The following is a 16,838-nucleotide window of genomic DNA, read 5'->3' as shown; positions in this document are numbered from 1 at the left end:
TTCCAATGGATTTGATTTATGACCAAACGGTAGAGGCAATGATGTGATGAAAATGCGATTATACGGTCCGTTTCTTTCACCTGTTTTTCCGTTTTCTCCAAGGTAAAAAGACCCACTTGGACGAGGAATTTGACGAGCCTGTATACAGACAACTGATGGATTAAAGAAGAAGTTTTGACAACCTTATACACAGATATTTGATGAACTATGCCATAGACCCCCAGTTTCCCTAGAAATTTTAAATTTACGCTAGCCCAACACTTTTTGTAAGTCTATGGACATTGACAAAGCTTTTGCACACACCTATTGGCAAAAGCCCAAAGAAGACTGCATTCAACAGACACCGAACAAGACTTCAACCGACAAATGTTCATTAACCTGACATAGAATACCACTGCATTTACCATAATTGTGTCTTATCTTCATCTCTACAACCTTCAGGTAATGACACACATAGTCGATAGGGAATACAGGCACAGATATCAGCAATCACATATTCCCCCATTCATGTATCATCAACTAAAATGTGCTTCCCCATTTTGTTACAACCACAGCCGAAAAGAGCTCGGTAAAGTTTGACAGCCCATCCACAGACCCGTACCACGGGATAAGAAGGAATTCAAATGTATACTTCGCAATACCTCGAAGCTTGATTTAAAACACGTACGGCACGATGATACATGACCCCCCAAACATGGATTCATACACACATGCTTCTGCTATCTCACTAGGTCATACCCTTTTCCTACCTTCTCCTCTCCTCCCCTACCCAACCATAGAAATATTTACACTTGACATATATTTTTCTCGTTTTGAAATGTTTTAGGAAGTGGCAGTTATTGTTGACTGCCAAAGGGTGGACTGTCAAAGTCAGAAAAATATCACTATGCACACTGCCATATTGGCACCTCATGCGAGTGCCTGTTGCACGTTCATGAGCCCTGCCGTGCGTGCGCATACTCGCCGTTGCGGGCACCCGCGGGCGCATGGTGTGCGCATTTACGGTAAAGTTTATGTGCGTCTAGCGGGCGACTCGTTCATAACATATTTTAACTGTATAATGTATTTTGTAGATCATGGTCCCTTTGATAGATTCTGAAAGTTTAGTTAATGTAGCATGTTCATGGACAGAGAGATCCCTCTTTTTCTGATACAAGGGGTCAGACAAGGATTATACAGTGGTGTTTAGTATCCATCGGAAGAGTATTTAATTAGCAATATTCCGGTGTTGGTTTGGAGCAGATTAATCGCTCATGCGAATAGTTATGGACATAAGAAGTTTATGTCCATTTACTATTATTTGCACTTACTTATCCATGCGGCGGGAAACCTAGTTTCCCACCCACCTGAGCAGTTGGAAGTAGTCACAGCCCACCTGTATGAACCAACCTATGACCTTTTGTTTTAGTGCGAAGACGAATTCCTGTGTCCAATGAACAATGAGATTGTAGGGACCATTGAATTGTATTGTGTGTGGGGCATAAATAGACAAGCCGATCACATCCAGCTCTCACTCTTCAACTGTTCTCATTGCTGATAATCGGGAGCTGGATGTCCAGAGGCGCATGCGATCGTTCCCCTTTGTGCGTAAGTTTTTCTCCGCAATCATATTGTCTTTCTTGTTATTCTGAGCCATATCTCTCTCTCTTCTCTTTCTCTCTCGTTTCTCTTATATAGTTATTGTACTGATATTGTATTTCATGTGTAGTTATCTGGTTAGGTAGTCTATGTTATATTGGTAGTGTATGACTTGTATTGTAATATTCTTTTTGAACGTTCATTCATTTCCTTAAAAGGCGTTAGACCCTTAGACCGGTATTGTGTGTTCATTGTATTGCAGTGGGTAATAGGAGCGTCTCTATCGCTCAAATAGCTTTAGCGTAATCCCGCTTACAAAGTGTTGCATTCTCATCTTATCACTACACCAAGGGTTACTGCATAATACACTGTTTTATGGTATTGTTATAAAGGTTTAACATTGTGAGCGTCTGCGCCGCTGGTGATCTCCTCGTGGTCCCGAGCGTCCGCTACGCTATAGCGAATCATTACGTTAGTCGGCAGACAATAGCGGGCCTGCCTGCGATCCCTTGGCCGTGAGCGAACGTGGCGCTTGAGCGTCTCGACTACGGCTAAGCGATTGTTACGCAACGTGCGTACCCTTACGGTACTCCATACGTTAATAGCGTACAGTGTTCTTAGGCCTCTTAAAGGGTTTTAAGTAAGATAAATATTTAGCTTTATCATGTTTATGTATGTTTTTTTGCTTCTTTATGTCAATAAAGACTGCTTTTTCAATCCAATATCTGAAAACAATCAATGTTTATCTTTGATGGCAATAGAAGTGGTATGATATTTGCTGCTTTTGAAAGGCAATATCTGATATGTCCCCTATCTGGGAACCATATATTAAATGGCTTTTCAGAAAAGGGAGATGGTAGAAGAGCTTTCAGTACTTGTAGGACCGATGCACATTTCCTATTCTAGCCTCCAAAAACAGATTCAGTTGCATTTTCCAGCGTGTTTTGGATGCGCCTTTGCAAATGTCTTACATCGACAAACTTATTTAGTACTATTTTGCAAATAGGGTTACATTGTTGCAACATTGTGTTCCCTAATTGCTTGATTTTTTAAATGCAACAATTGATAAAGACACCTGATAACTGCTCTGTGGAGTCTTATTTTGTGTCTACTTTTTATCTACATTTAATTCTCTACCTCTAATCAAGGCATTTTTAAGTGCTGGGGGCTGCCAGGACGTGAGGCCTACCTAGACTTTAGATCTGAATTTGAATGTACTTGTGAACTAACTTAATTTCCTACTTCTAAATTCATTCCTAAATTCACTACTTACATGAATCCTGTAGTTGGGCATTTTGGGACTTCGATTGTGGGCATTGTTTTGTGTCCAGACCAGCAGCAGGTGGTGTGCATTTGCTGGAAAGGCATCGAAGACCTCCGATATGCTGCATCTCCTGATGTGTGTCTCCCTCAAGTGGCTGTCAGCAAATGCCTGCTAAACACCCCATTCCAAGCTGATTGTGACATCACGGTACATGCATCATAGAACAGGCATGCTAGAACATGGGTCTTCAACCTGCGACCCTCCAGCTGCTGTGGAACTACACATCCCAGCATGCCCTGCCTCAGTTTTAGCATACCTTAATAGCAAAACTGTGGCAGGGCATGCTGGGATGTGTAGTTTCACAGCAGCTGGAGGGCCACAGGATGAAGACCCATGTGCTAAAGCCAAGCCGCAGGTACATTGAATGCTAGCAAGCTGAATATTTAAATCCTTTTTATTCCGCAGCATTCCAATGTGGAAGATTCCATGGAACCAGAGATCCTTCCATTGAGAAGGACATGCTGCCTGGATGACTACACTGTGCAAATTAAATCACGGAGCCAGTTGGCTTGTGGGTGGCTCTGGTCACTGGGTGGTTGGGTGGGTGGTGTGTCGGAGGTGGAGCACATGCAAATGATTGTGTATCATCCAGCTAGTGAGAGAGAAAACTCATGCAGGGGTGTGCCTGCAAGTCAGTGGGTTATGCACCTTTCCAGACGTCAAATCTACATGGAGCAGCTGGAGAGGACAAGAGCAGGTTTGCAAAATATAGACAGAAGAGCTCTCCAGCCTAGTTTGCTGTCTGTTTCCACTTCTCTTTTCTTGAGCCGCTCCCTTCTATGCCCTTGCGCACTATCCTGACTTCTCCCATCTGCTTACTTTGTGCCTTCCAAAGCACAATGCGAACTACAGGTAGTGCTGCAGGGCCCACACCCTTTTACTTGCCATACAGAGCAGCTCTGGAGCTGTTACAGTGCCCAGCTTCTGCAAGAAATCAGCTTGAATGCTTCAGGGGCTGGGGCATAGCCAACATGAGCCCCACACCGAAGGAGGGTGGAGGTGTTTAATGCGAACTAGGGGTCATCCAAGCGCCGCAAAAGGCCGCCATGCCCTGCACGCCCCTTTTCTCTTTTCATATGCAGACGAGGGTTGAAGCCAACTATGACCCACTGCTTGGATGACATCACCATATGCAAATCCATCTGCTGCAGGCCTTCCCCCAGGAATGCTTGCACTAGTTGTTGCATTTGGTTTGTTGTTTGGGGGTGCTTCAGTATTAGGCAGCCTTCTGCCCTCCCATGTTCATCTGAAAATATGTGTTCTCCCTGCAGTTGTTGTCCCCAGATGAGAGTTCCCTTGTGCTGCCTCAGTTGAATCTCCTTTACTTGACAGAGATGTGCCAGAGCAGCGGCCCTCCCCAGCCCTATCCCAAGTCATACTTGCTTTTTGGAGTTTGAGTGGAAGAGTTACAACAGGTTTCTGAAATTTCGATCATGTCTAAGAAGCCTTAATGGGACATGTGAAACCGTAAGGTTTTTTGTCTATGGAATATATATATATATATATATATGTATCTATCTATCTATCTATCGTATGTGTGTGTATATATGTATCTATCATGTATGTATGTATGTATGTATCTATCTTGTATGTATGTGTTCTATCTATCTATCTATCTATCTATCTATCGTGTGTGTGATATATGTATGTGTCTATCATGTATGTGTTATATGTATGTATCACACCTTCCTCTATACATACATATACATACATACATACATACATACATACATACATACATACATACACCTATATCTGTACGTACACTGACATACACACACCAACATCTATACATAAACACGCTGACCCCTAAACGTACACCAACGTACCCACATGTGAATCTATACATACATGTGCTGACACCTGGACATACACTGATGTACCCACACCTAACATCTATACATACACATGCTAACAACTGGACGTATACAGACGTACCCACATTTGCATCCATGCATATATAGATGTAGGTGTGTGTACGTCAGTGTACGTCCTGGTGTCAACGCGTGTATGTATAGATGCAGGTGTGGGTACGTCTGTGTATGTCCAGGTGTCAGAATGTGTATGTATAGATGCAGGTGTGGGAACGTCAGTGTAGGTTCAGGTGTCAGCGCGTGTATGTATAGATGCAGGTGCTTGTATGTCCAGATGTCAGTGCATGTATGTATAGATGCAAGTGTGGGTACGTCGGTGTATGTCCATTTGTCAGCGCGTGTATATATAGATGCAGGTGCTTGTATGTTGGTGTATGTCCAGGTGTCAGCATGTGTATGTATAGATGCAGGTGTGGGAATGTTGGTGTATGTCCAGGTGTCAGGGCGTGTATGTATGGATATTAGGTGTGGGTACATCAGTGTATGTCCAGGTGTTAGCGCATGTATGTATAGATGCAGGATAATAATCGCACAGCGTGCCCCCCGCCAACCACAAACCTCCCCCACCCCCCTGTATGACATAAACACCGCTAATTCCACTTACACACAATAATTTCAGTTTGCGACCAGGAGCCGGCAATGTATGTGCACCCAAATGAAGCCACTGTACATGCCCTGCAGGCTGCTATGTACTGCACAGGTGCAACAAATTTAAATGCCCTATCTTTAAAATGGGGCATATTTTACTAAATTAAAAAAACCTGTAACTTTCTGTAAAACCTTAACCTTAAAGTTTTTCTAGGAAACATTCTAGATGAATGCTTATTAGCCTTTGTCAGTATGTACTTTTTGCAAAGTGTCTCTGTGGCGCAATCGGTTAGTGTGTCTGGCTACTAACCAAAAGGTTGGTGGTTCAATCCCACCCAGGGACATAATTGACCTTGTGATCAGGTTTTGGTGATAGTTAAGTAGACAAGTCAAAATTTCAAACCCCCTCTTATGGTGTAGGGTACCTGGCCTTCTCTGATGTAATCAGAGTTAGATTTGATTCAGTGATTTTATAAAAAACAGCTAGGAAGCACAATTTAGCAATGGGTTGCAGAGAAAAAAATATGCTGGTAGAAAAATCCAATTGAGTGATTAAACAGCTCTTCATTTTCTGCCTTTATTTTTATGCTAACAAATTTGTTCTCTAAAAAGTGTCCACAAAGCCAAGTCTCTGATTAACACCTTTGTAGGGATGGTTTTTTACCTATAACTAAATTAAACTTGATTCATTGGAAAGGCAGCAAGATGCATCCTCATTTCAATGTCTACTGAAATAATACAGGTTGACACCAGGAAACATTAACGCCACTGCATCCTTGCTGCTTTCTCATGTAGAAGTCTGTTTAATGTGAAAACAAGGTGACATCTAATTAGCACACAGGTAAGGAATTAAGAAAATCTTTATTTAAGGGTGAAGATGTTTCTCACAAAATCGTTGCCCCAATGCATCATTGAAATTCAAGCTGGAAAGATGATTTTAATATATCACAATGTACATTTTGTATTGCTCTTCTGGTGACAATGTAGTTTGTTTTTGTCAATTACCCTTTTAATAATAGGGTAAAGAAAATTAAGTGGATTTTTTAAAGAAAACTATACTGTCAATATACTATTAAAACAAATTAAAATGGTAAAAGTTATTGTACTTTAAGTAAAAATAAAAGAGCAAAAATATCAATCCCAGTTTTGATTACTTAAATTAACAAAAAAAAATGCATATAGCAGAGGATAGTTTCAATCTGCCTACCTCTGGGTTATGGGCCCAGCATGCTTCCATTGCAGTACTCTGCTGCACATGTAAGTGCAAGAGATCCTGAAGCACTCACTCATCATGGGAAAGTACCAATGTGTTTCTTCGTTGGTTGATGGAAGAAACATCTTACAAAAACTCTCCAGATTATTGACTTTTTAAAGTTTTTCTAGGAAACGTTCTAGATGTATGCTTATTAGCCTTTGTCAGTATGTACTTTTTGCAAAGTGTCTCTGTGGCGCAATCGGTTAGTGTGTCCGACTACTAACCAAAAGGTTGGTGGTTCAATCCCACCCAGGGACGTAATTGACCTTGTTATCAGATTTTGGTGATCTTTAAGTAGACAAGTCAAAATTTCAAACCCCCTGTTATGGTGTAGGGTACCTGGCCTTCTCTGATGTAATCAGAGTTAGATTTGATTCATTGATTTTATAAAAACAGCTAGGAAGCACAATTTAGCAGTGGGTTGCAGAGAAAAAGAAATATGCTGGCAAAAAAAATCCAATTGAGTGATTAAACAGCTCTTCATTTTCTGGCTTTATTTTTATGCTAACAAATTTGTTCTCTGAAAAGTGTCCACAAAGCCAAGTCTCTGATTAACACCTTTGTAGGGATGGTTTTTCACCTATTACTAAATTAAACTTGCTTCATTGGAAAGGCAGCAAGATGCATCCGCATTTCAATGTCTACTGAAATAATACAGGTTGACACCAGGAAACATTAACGCCACTGCATCCTTGCTGCTTTCTCATGTGGAAGTCTGTTTAATGTGAAAACAAGGTGATATCTAATTAGCACACAGGTAAGGAATTAAGAAAATCTTTATTTAAGGGTGAAAATGTTTCTCACAAAATCGTTGCCCCAATGCATCATTGAAATTCAAGCTGGAAAGATGATTTTAATATATCACTTGTACATTTTGTATTGCTCTTCTGGTGACAATGTAGTTTGTTTTTGTCAATTACCATTTTAATAATAGGGTAAAGAAAATTAATGGATTTTTAAAAGAAAACAATACTTTCAATATGCTATTAAAACAAATTAAAATGGTAAAAGTTATTGTACTTTAATGAAAAATAAAAGAGCAAAAATATCAATCCCAGTTTTGGATTACTTTAATTAACAAAAAAAATGCATATAGCAGAGGATAGTTTTAATCTGCCTACCTCTGGGTTATGTGCCCAGCATGCTTCCATTGCAGTACTCTGCTGCACATGTAAGTGCAAGAGATCCTGAAGCACTCACTCATCATGGGAAAGTACCAATGTGTTTCTTCGTTGGTGGATGGAAGAAACATCTTACAAAAACTCTCCAGATTATTGACTTTTTAAAGTTTTTCTAGGAAACGTTTTAGATGAATGCTTATTAGCCTTTGTCAGTATGTACTTTTGCAAAGTGTCTCTGTGGCGCAATCAGTTAGTGTGTACGGCTATAAACCAAAAGGTTAGTGGTTCAATCCCACCCAGGGACGTAATTGACCTTGTTATCAGATTTTGGTGATCTTTAAGTAGACAAGTCAAAATTTCAAATCCCCTCTTATGGTGTAGGGTACCTGGCCTTCTCTGATGTAATCAGAGTTAGATTTGATTCAGTGATTTTATAAAAACAGCTAGGAAGCACAATTTAGCAGTGGGTTGCAGAGAAAAAGAAATATGCTGGCAAAAAAATCCAATTGAGTGATTAAACAGCTCTTCATTTTCTGGCTTTGTTTTTATGCTAACAAATTTGTTCTCTGAAAAGTGTCCACAAAGCCAAGTCTCTGATGAACACCTTTGTAAGGATGGTTTTTCACCTATTACTAAATTAAACTTGCTTCATTGGAAAGGCAGCAAGATGCATCCTCATTTCAATGTCTGCTGAAATAATACAGGTTGACACCAGGAAACATTAACGCCAATGCATCCTTGCTGCTTTCTCATGTGGAAGTCTGTTTAATGTGAAAACAAGGTGATATCTAATTAGCACACAGGTAAGGAATTAAGAAAATCTTTATTTAAGGGTGAAGATGTTTCTCACAAAATCGTTGCCCCAATGCATCATTGAAATTCAAGCTGGAAAGATGATTTTAATATATCACTTGTACATTTTGTATTGCTCTTCTGGTGACAATGTAGTTTGTTTTTGTCAATTACCATTTTAATAATAGGGTAAAGAAAATTAAGTGGATTTTTGAAAGAAAACTATACTGTCAATATACTATTAAAACAAATTAAAATGGTAAAAGTCATTGTACTTTAAGTAAACATAAAATAGCTAACATATCAATCCCAGTTTTGGATTACTTTAACAAAAAAAATGCATATAGCAGAGGATAGTTTCAATCTGCCTACCTCTGGGTAATGGGCCCAGCATGCTTCCATTGCAGTACTCTGCTGCACATGTAAGTGCAAGAGATCCTGAAGCACTCACTCATCATGGGAAAGTACCAATGTGTTTCTTCGTTGGTTGATTTAAGAAAATTCTTACAAAAACTCTCCAGATTATTGACTTTTTAAAGTTTTTCTAGGAAACGTTCTAGATGAATGCTTATTAGCCTTTGTCAGTATGTACTTTTTGCAAAGTGTCTCTGTGGCGCAATCGGTTAGTGTGCCTGGCTACTAACCAAAAGGTTGGTGGTTCAATCCCACCCAGGGACATAATTGACCTTGTGATCAGGTTTTGGTGATATTTAAGTAGACAAGTCAAAATTTCAAACCCCCTCTTATGGTGTAGGGTACCTGGCCTTCTCTGATGTAATCAGAGTTAGATTTGATTCAGTGATTTTATAAAAAACAGCTAGGAAGCACAATTTAGCAATGGGTTGCAGAGAAAAAAATATGCTGGTAGAAAAATCCAATTGAGTGATTAAACAGCTCTTCATTTTCTGCCTTTATTTTTATGCTAACAAATTTGTTCTCTAAAAAGTGTCCACAAAGCCAAGTCTCTGATTAACACCTTTGTAGGGATGGTTTTTCACCTATAACTAAATTAAACTTGCTTCATTGGAAAGGCAGCAAGATGCATCCTCATTTCAATGTCTACTGAAATAATACAGGTTGACACCAGGAAACATTAACGCCACTGCATCCTTGCTGCTTTCTCATGTAGAAGTCTGTTTAATGTGAAAACAAGGTGACATCTAATTAGCACACAGGTAAGGAATTAAGAAAATCTTTATTTAAGGGTGAAGATGTTTCTCACAAAATCGTTGGCCCCAATGCATCATTGAAATTCAAGCTGGAAAGATGATTTTAATATATCACTTGTACATTTTGTATTGCTCTTCTGGTGACAATGTAGTTTGTTTTTGTCAATTACCCTTTTAATAATAGGGTAAAGAAAATTAAGTGGATTTTTTAAAGAAAACTATACTGTCAATATACTATTAAAACAAATTAAAATGGTAAAAGTTATTGTACTTTAAGTAAAAATAAAAGAGCAAAAATATCAATCCCAGTTTTGATTACTTAAATTAACAAAAAAAAACGCATATAGCAAAGGATAGTTTCAATCTGCCTACCTCTGGGTTATGGGCCCAGCATGCTTCCATTGCAGTACTCTGCTGCACATGTAAGTGCAAGAGATCCTGAAGCACTCACTCATCATGGGAAAGTACCAATGTGTTTCTTCGTTGGTTGATGGAAGAAACATCTTACAAAAACTCTCCAGATTATTGATTTTTTAAAGTTTTTCTAGGAAACGTTCTAGATGTATGCTTATTAGCCTTTGTCAGTATGAACTTTTTGCAAAGTGTCTCTGTGGCGCAATCGGTTAGTGTGTCCGACTACTAACCAAAAGGTTGGTGGTTCAATCCCACCGAGGGATGTAATTGACCTTGTTATCAGATTTTGGTGATCTTTAAGTAGACAAGTCAAAATTTCAAACCCCCTGTTATGGTGTAGGGTACCTGGCCTTCTCTGATGTAATCAGAGTTAGATTTGATTCATTGATTTTATAAAAACAGCTAGGAAGCACAATTTAGCAGTGGGTTGCAGAGAAAAAGAAATATGCTGGCAAAAAAAATCCAATTGAGTGATTAAACAGCTCTTCATTTTCTGCCTTTATTTTTATGCTAACAAATTTGTTCTCTGAAAAGTGTCCACAAAGCCAAGTCTCTGATTAACACATTTGTAGGGATGGTTTTTCACCTATTACTAAATTAAACTTGCTTCATTGGAAAGGCAGCAAGATGCATCCTCATTTCAATGTCTACTGAAATAATACAGGTTGACACCAGGAAACATTAACGCCAATGCATCCTTGCTGCTTTCTCATGTGGAAGTCTGTTTAATGTGAAAACAAGGTGATATCTAATTAGCACACAGGTAAGGAATTAAGAAAATCTTTATTTAAGGGTGAAGATGTTTCTCACAAAATCGTTGCCCCAATGCATCATTGAAATTCAAGCTGGAAAGATGATTTTAATATATCACTTGTACATTTTGTATTGCTCTTCTGGTGACAATGTAGTTTGTTTTTGTCAATTACCATTTTAATAATAGGGTAAAGAAAATTAAGTGGATTTTTGAAAGAAAACTATACTGTCAATATACTATTAAAACAAATTAAAATGGTAAAAGTCATTGTACTTTAAGTAAACATAAAATAGCTAACATATCAATCCCAGTTTTGGATTACTTTAACAAAAAAAATGCATATAGCAGAGGATAGTTTCAATCTGCCTACCTCTGGGTAATGGGCCCAGCATGCTTCCATTGCAGTACTCTGCTGCACATGTAAGTGCAAGAGATCCTGAAGCACTCACTCATCATGGGAAAGTACCAATGTGTTTCTTCGTTGGTTGATTTAAGAAAATTCTTACAAAAACTCTCCAGATTATTGACTTTTTAAAGTTTTTCTAGGAAACGTTCTAGATGAATGCTTATTAGCCTTTGTCAGTATGTACTTTTTGCAAAGTGTCTCTGTGGCGCAATCGGTTAGTGTGCCTGGCTACTAACCAAAAGGTTGGTGGTTCAATCCCACCCAGGGACATAATTGACCTTGTGATCAGGTTTTGGTGATATTTAAGTAGACAAGTCAAAATTTCAAACCCCCTCTTATGGTGTAGGGTACCTGGCCTTCTCTGATGTAATCAGAGTTAGATTTGATTCAGTGATTTTATAAAAAACAGCTAGGAAGCACAATTTAGCAATGGGTTGCAGAGAAAAAAATATGCTGGTAGAAAAATCCAATTGAGTGATTAAACAGCTCTTCATTTTCTGCCTTTATTTTTATGCTAACAAATTTGTTCTCTAAAAAGTGTCCACAAAGCCAAGTCTCTGATTAACACCTTTGTAGGGATGGTTTTTCACCTATAACTAAATTAAACTTGCTTCATTGGAAAGGCAGCAAGATGCATCCTCATTTCAATGTCTACTGAAATAATACAGGTTGACACCAGGAAACATTAACGCCACTGCATCCTTGCTGCTTTCTCATGTAGAAGTCTGTTTAATGTGAAAACAAGGTGACATCTAATTAGCACACAGGTAAGGATTTAAGAAAATCTTTATTTAAGTGTGAAGATGTTTCTCACAAAATCGTTGGCCCCAATGCATCATTGAAATTCAAGCTGGAAAGATGATTTTAATATATCACTTGTACATTTTGTATTGCTCTTCTGGTGACAATGTAGTTTGTTTTTGTCAATTACCCTTTTAATAATAGGGTAAAGAAAATTAAGTGGATTTTTTAAAGAAAACTATACTGTCAATATACTATTAAAACAAATTAAAATGGTAAAAGTTATTGTACTTTAAGTAAAAATAAAAGAGCAAAAATATCAATCCCAGTTTTGATTACTTAAATTAACAAAAAAAAATGCATATAGCAAAGGATAGTTTCAATCTGCCTACCTCTGGGTTATGGGCCCAGCATGCTTCCATTGCAGTACTCTGCTGCACATGTAAGTGCAAGAGATCCTGAAGCACTCACTCATCATGGGAAAGTACCAATGTGTTTCTTCGTTGGTTGATGGAAGAAACATCTTACAAAAACTCTCCAGATTATTGATTTTTTAAAGTTTTTCTAGGAAACGTTCTAGATGTATGCTTATTAGCCTTTGTCAGTATGAACTTTTTGCAAAGTGTCTATGTGGCGCAATCGGTTAGTGTGTCCGACTTCTAACCAAAAGGTTGGTGGTTCAATCCCACCCAGGGATGTAATTGACCTTGTTATCAGATTTTGGTGATCTTTAAGTAGACAAGTCAAAATTTCAAACCCCCTGTTATGGTGTAGGGTACCTGGCCTTCTCTGATGTAATCAGAGTTAGATTTGATTCATTGATTTTATAAAAACAGCTAGGAAGCACAATTTAGCAGTGGGTTGCAGAGAAAAAGAAATATGCTGGCAAAAAAAATCCAATTGAGTGATTAAACAGCTCTTCATTTTCTGCCTTTATTTTTATGCTAACAAATTTGTTCTCTGAAAAGTGTCCACAAAGCCAAGTCTCTGATTAACACCTTTGTAGGGATGGTTTTTCACCTATTACTAAATTAAACTTGCTTCATTGGAAAGGCAGCAAGATGCATCCTCATTTCAATGTCTACTGAAATAATACAGGTTGACACCAGGAAACATTAACGCCACTGCATCCTTGCTGCTTTCTCATGTAGAAGTCTGTTTAATGTGAAAACAAGGTGATATCTAATTAGCACACAGGTAAGGAATTAAGAAAATCTATATTTAATGGTGAAGATGTTTCTCACAAAATCGTTGCCCCAATGCATCATTGAAATTCAAGCTGGAAAGATGATTTTAATATATCACTTGTACATTTTGTATTGCTCTTCTGGTAACAATGTAGTTTGTTTTTGTCAATTACCCTTTTAATAATAGGGTAAAGAAAATTAAGTGGATTTTTTAAAGAAAACTATACTGTCAATATACTATTAAAACAAATTAAAATGGTAAAAGTTATTGTACTTTAAGTAAAAATAAAAGAGCAAAAATATCAATCCCAGTTTTGATTACTTTAATTAACAAAAAAAATGCATATAGCAGAGGATAGTTTCAATCTGCCTACCTCTGGGTAATGGGCCCAGCATGCTTCCATTGCAGTACTCTGCTGCACATGTAAGTGCAATAGATCCTGAAGCACTCACTCATCATGGGAAAGTACCAATGTGTTTCTTCGTTGGTTGATGGAAGAAACATCTTACAAAAACTCTCCAGATTATTGACTTTTTAAAGTTTTTCTAGGAAACGTTTTAGATGAATGCTTATTAGCCTTTGTCAGTATGGACTTTTGCAAAGTGTCTCTGTGGCGCAATCAGTTAGTGTGTATGGCTATTAACCAAAAGGTTGGTGGTTCAATCCCACCCTGGGACGTAATTGACCTTGTTATCAGATTTTGGTGATCTTTAAGTAGACAAGTCAAAATTTCAAACCCCCTCTTATGGTGTAGGGTACCTGGCCTTCTCTGATGTAATCAGAGTTAGATTTGATTCAGTGATTTTATAAAAACAGCTAGGAAGCACAATTTAGCAGTGGGTTGCAGAGAAAAAGAAATATGCTGGCAAAAAAATCCAATTGAGTGATTAAACAGCTCTTCATTTTCTGGCTTTATTTTTATGCTAACAAATTTGTTCTCTGAAAAGTGTCCACAAAGCCAAGTTTCTGATGAACACCTTTGTAAGGATGGTTTTTCACCTATTACTAAATTAAACTTGCTTCATTGGAAAGGCAGCAAGATGCATCCTCATTTCAATGTCTACTGAAATAATACAGGTTGACACCAGGAAACATTAACGCCAATGCATCCTTGCTGCTTTCTCATGTGGAAGTCTGTTTAATGTGAAAACAAGGTGATATCTAATTAGCACACAGGTAAGGAATTAAGAAAATCTTTATTTAAGGGTGAAGATGTTTCTCACAAAATCGTTGCCCCAATGCATCATTGAAATTCAAGCTGGAAAGATGATTTTAATATATCACTTGTACATTTTGTATTGCTCTTCTGGTGACAATGTAGTTTGTTTTTGTCAATTACCATTTTAATAATAGGGTAAAGAAAATTAAGTGGATTTTTGAAAGAAAACAATACTGTCAATATACTATTAAAACAAATTAAAATGGTAAAAGTCATTGTACTTTAAGTAAACATAAAATAGCTAACATATCAATCCCAGGTTTGGATTACTTTAACAAAAAAAATGCATATAGCAGAGGATAGTTTCAATCTGCCTACCTCTGGGTAATGGGCCCAGCATGCTTCCATTGCAGTACTCTGCTGCACATGTAAGTGCAAGAGATCCTGAAGCACTCACTCATCATGGGAAAGTACCAATGTGTTTCTTCATTGGTTGATGGAAGAAACATCTTACAAAAACTCTCCAGATTATTGACTTTTTAAAGTTTTTCTAGGAAACGTTCTAGATGTATGCTTATTAGCCTTTGTCAGTATGTACTTTTTGCAAAGTGTTTCTGTGGCGCAATCGGTTAGTGTGTCCGGCTACTAACCAAAAGGTTGGTGGTTCAATCCCAACCAGGGACGTAATTGACCTTGTTATCAGATTTTGGTGATCTTTAAGTAGACAAGTCAAAATTTCAAACCCCCTCTTATGGTGTAGGGTACCTGGCCTTCTCTGATGTAATCAGAGTTAGATTTGATTCAGTGATTTTATAAAAACAGCTAGGAAGCACAATTTAGCAGTGGGTTGCAGAGAAAAAGAAATATGCTGGCAAAAAAATCCAATTAAGTGATTAAACAGCTCTTCATTTTCTGGCTTTATTTTTATGCTAACAAATTTGTTCTCTGAAAAGTGTCCACAAAGCCAAGTCTCTAATTAACACCTTTGTAAGGATGGTTTTTCACCTATTACTAAATTAAACTTGCTTCATTGGAAAGGCAGCAAGATGCATCCTCATTTCAATGTCTACTGAAATAATACGGGTTGACACCAGGAAACATTAACGCCACTGCATCCTTGCTGCTTTCTCATGTGGAAGTCTGTTTAATGTGAAAACAAGGTGATATCTAATTAGCACACAGGTAAGGAATTAAGAAAATCTTTATTTAAGGGTGAAGATGTTTCTCACAAAATCGTTGCCCCAATGCATCATTGAAATTCAAGCTGGAAAGATGATTTTAATATATCACTTGTACATTTTGTATTGCTCTTCTGGTGACAATGTAGTTTGTTTTTGTCAATTACCCTTTTAATAATAGGGTAAAGAAAATTAAGTGGATTTTTTAAAATAAAACTATACTCTCAATATACTATTAAAACAAATTAAAATGGTAAAAGTTATTGTACTTTAATGAAAAATAAAAGAGCAAAAATATCAATCCCAGTTTTGGATTACTTTAATTAACAAAAAAAATGCATATAGCAGAGGATAGTTTTAATCTGCCTACCTCTGGGTTATGGGCCCAGCATGCTTCCATTGCAGTACTCTGCTGCACATGTAAGTGCAAGAGATCCTGAAGCACTCACTCATCATGGGAAAGTACCAATGTGTTTCTTCGTTGGTGGATGGAAGAAACATCTTACAAAAACTCTCCAGATTATTGACTTTTTAAAGTTTTTCTAGGAAACGTTTTAGATGAATGCTTATTAGCCTTTGTCAGTATGTACTTTTGCAAAGTGTCTCTGTGGCGCAATCAGTTAGTGTGTACGGCTATAAACCAAAAGGTTGGTGGTTCAATCCCACCCAGGGACGTAATTGAACTTGTTATCAGATTTTGGTGATCTTTAAGTAGACAAGTCAAAATTTCAAACCCCCTGTTATGGTGTAGGGTACCTGGCCTTCTCTGATGTAATCAGAGTTAGATTTGATTAATTGATTTTATAAAAACAGCTAGGAAGCACAATTTAGCAGTGGGTTGCAGAGAAAAAGAAATATGCTGGCAAAAAAATCAAATTGAGTGATTAAACAGCTCTTAATTTTCTGGCTTTATTTTTATGCTAACAAATTTGTTCTCTGAAAAGTGTCCACAAAGCCAAGTCTCTGATTAACACCTTTGTAGGGATGGTTTTTCACCTATTACTAAATTAAATTTGCTTCATTGGAAAGGCAGCAAGATGCATCCTCATTTCAATGTCTACTGAAATAATACGGGTTGACACCAGGAAACATTAACGCCACATCATCCTTGCTGCTTTCTCATGTGGAAGTCTGTTTAATGTGAAAACAAGGTGATATCTAATTAGCACACAGGTAAGGAATTAAGAAAATCTTTATTTAAGGGTGAAGATGTTTCTCACAAAATCGTTGCCCCAATGCATCATTGAAATTCAAGCTGGAAAGATGATTTTAATATATCACTTGTACATTTTGTATT

At 37.7% G+C, this 16,838-nt stretch overlaps 3 non-coding genes across 3 annotated transcripts; all 3 read left to right on the top strand.

Annotated features, from left to right (window-relative positions):
* Positions 1 to 5,634: 5,634 nt before the first annotated feature.
* On the top strand, positions 5,635 to 5,708 carry TRNAS-ACU (transfer RNA serine (anticodon ACU)). The gene has a single exon. It is a non-coding gene; the product is annotated as a tRNA-Ser (tRNA).
* Positions 5,709 to 9,136: 3,428 nt separating this feature from the next.
* TRNAS-ACU (transfer RNA serine (anticodon ACU)) lies at positions 9,137 to 9,210 on the top strand. Its single transcript has one exon. It is a non-coding gene; the product is annotated as a tRNA-Ser (tRNA).
* A 2,261-nt stretch (positions 9,211 to 11,471) lies between these two features.
* Positions 11,472 to 11,545, top strand: TRNAS-ACU (transfer RNA serine (anticodon ACU)). Its single transcript has one exon. It is a non-coding gene; the product is annotated as a tRNA-Ser (tRNA).
* Positions 11,546 to 16,838: the final 5,293 nt, after the last annotated feature.

The sequence above is a fragment of the Pseudophryne corroboree genome, unplaced genomic scaffold, assembly GCF_028390025.1.
Source record: "Pseudophryne corroboree isolate aPseCor3 unplaced genomic scaffold, aPseCor3.hap2 scaffold_1741, whole genome shotgun sequence".
Lineage (NCBI taxonomy): Eukaryota > Metazoa > Chordata > Amphibia > Anura > Myobatrachidae > Pseudophryne > Pseudophryne corroboree.
This window is presented reverse-complemented; position numbering and strand designations above follow the sequence as displayed.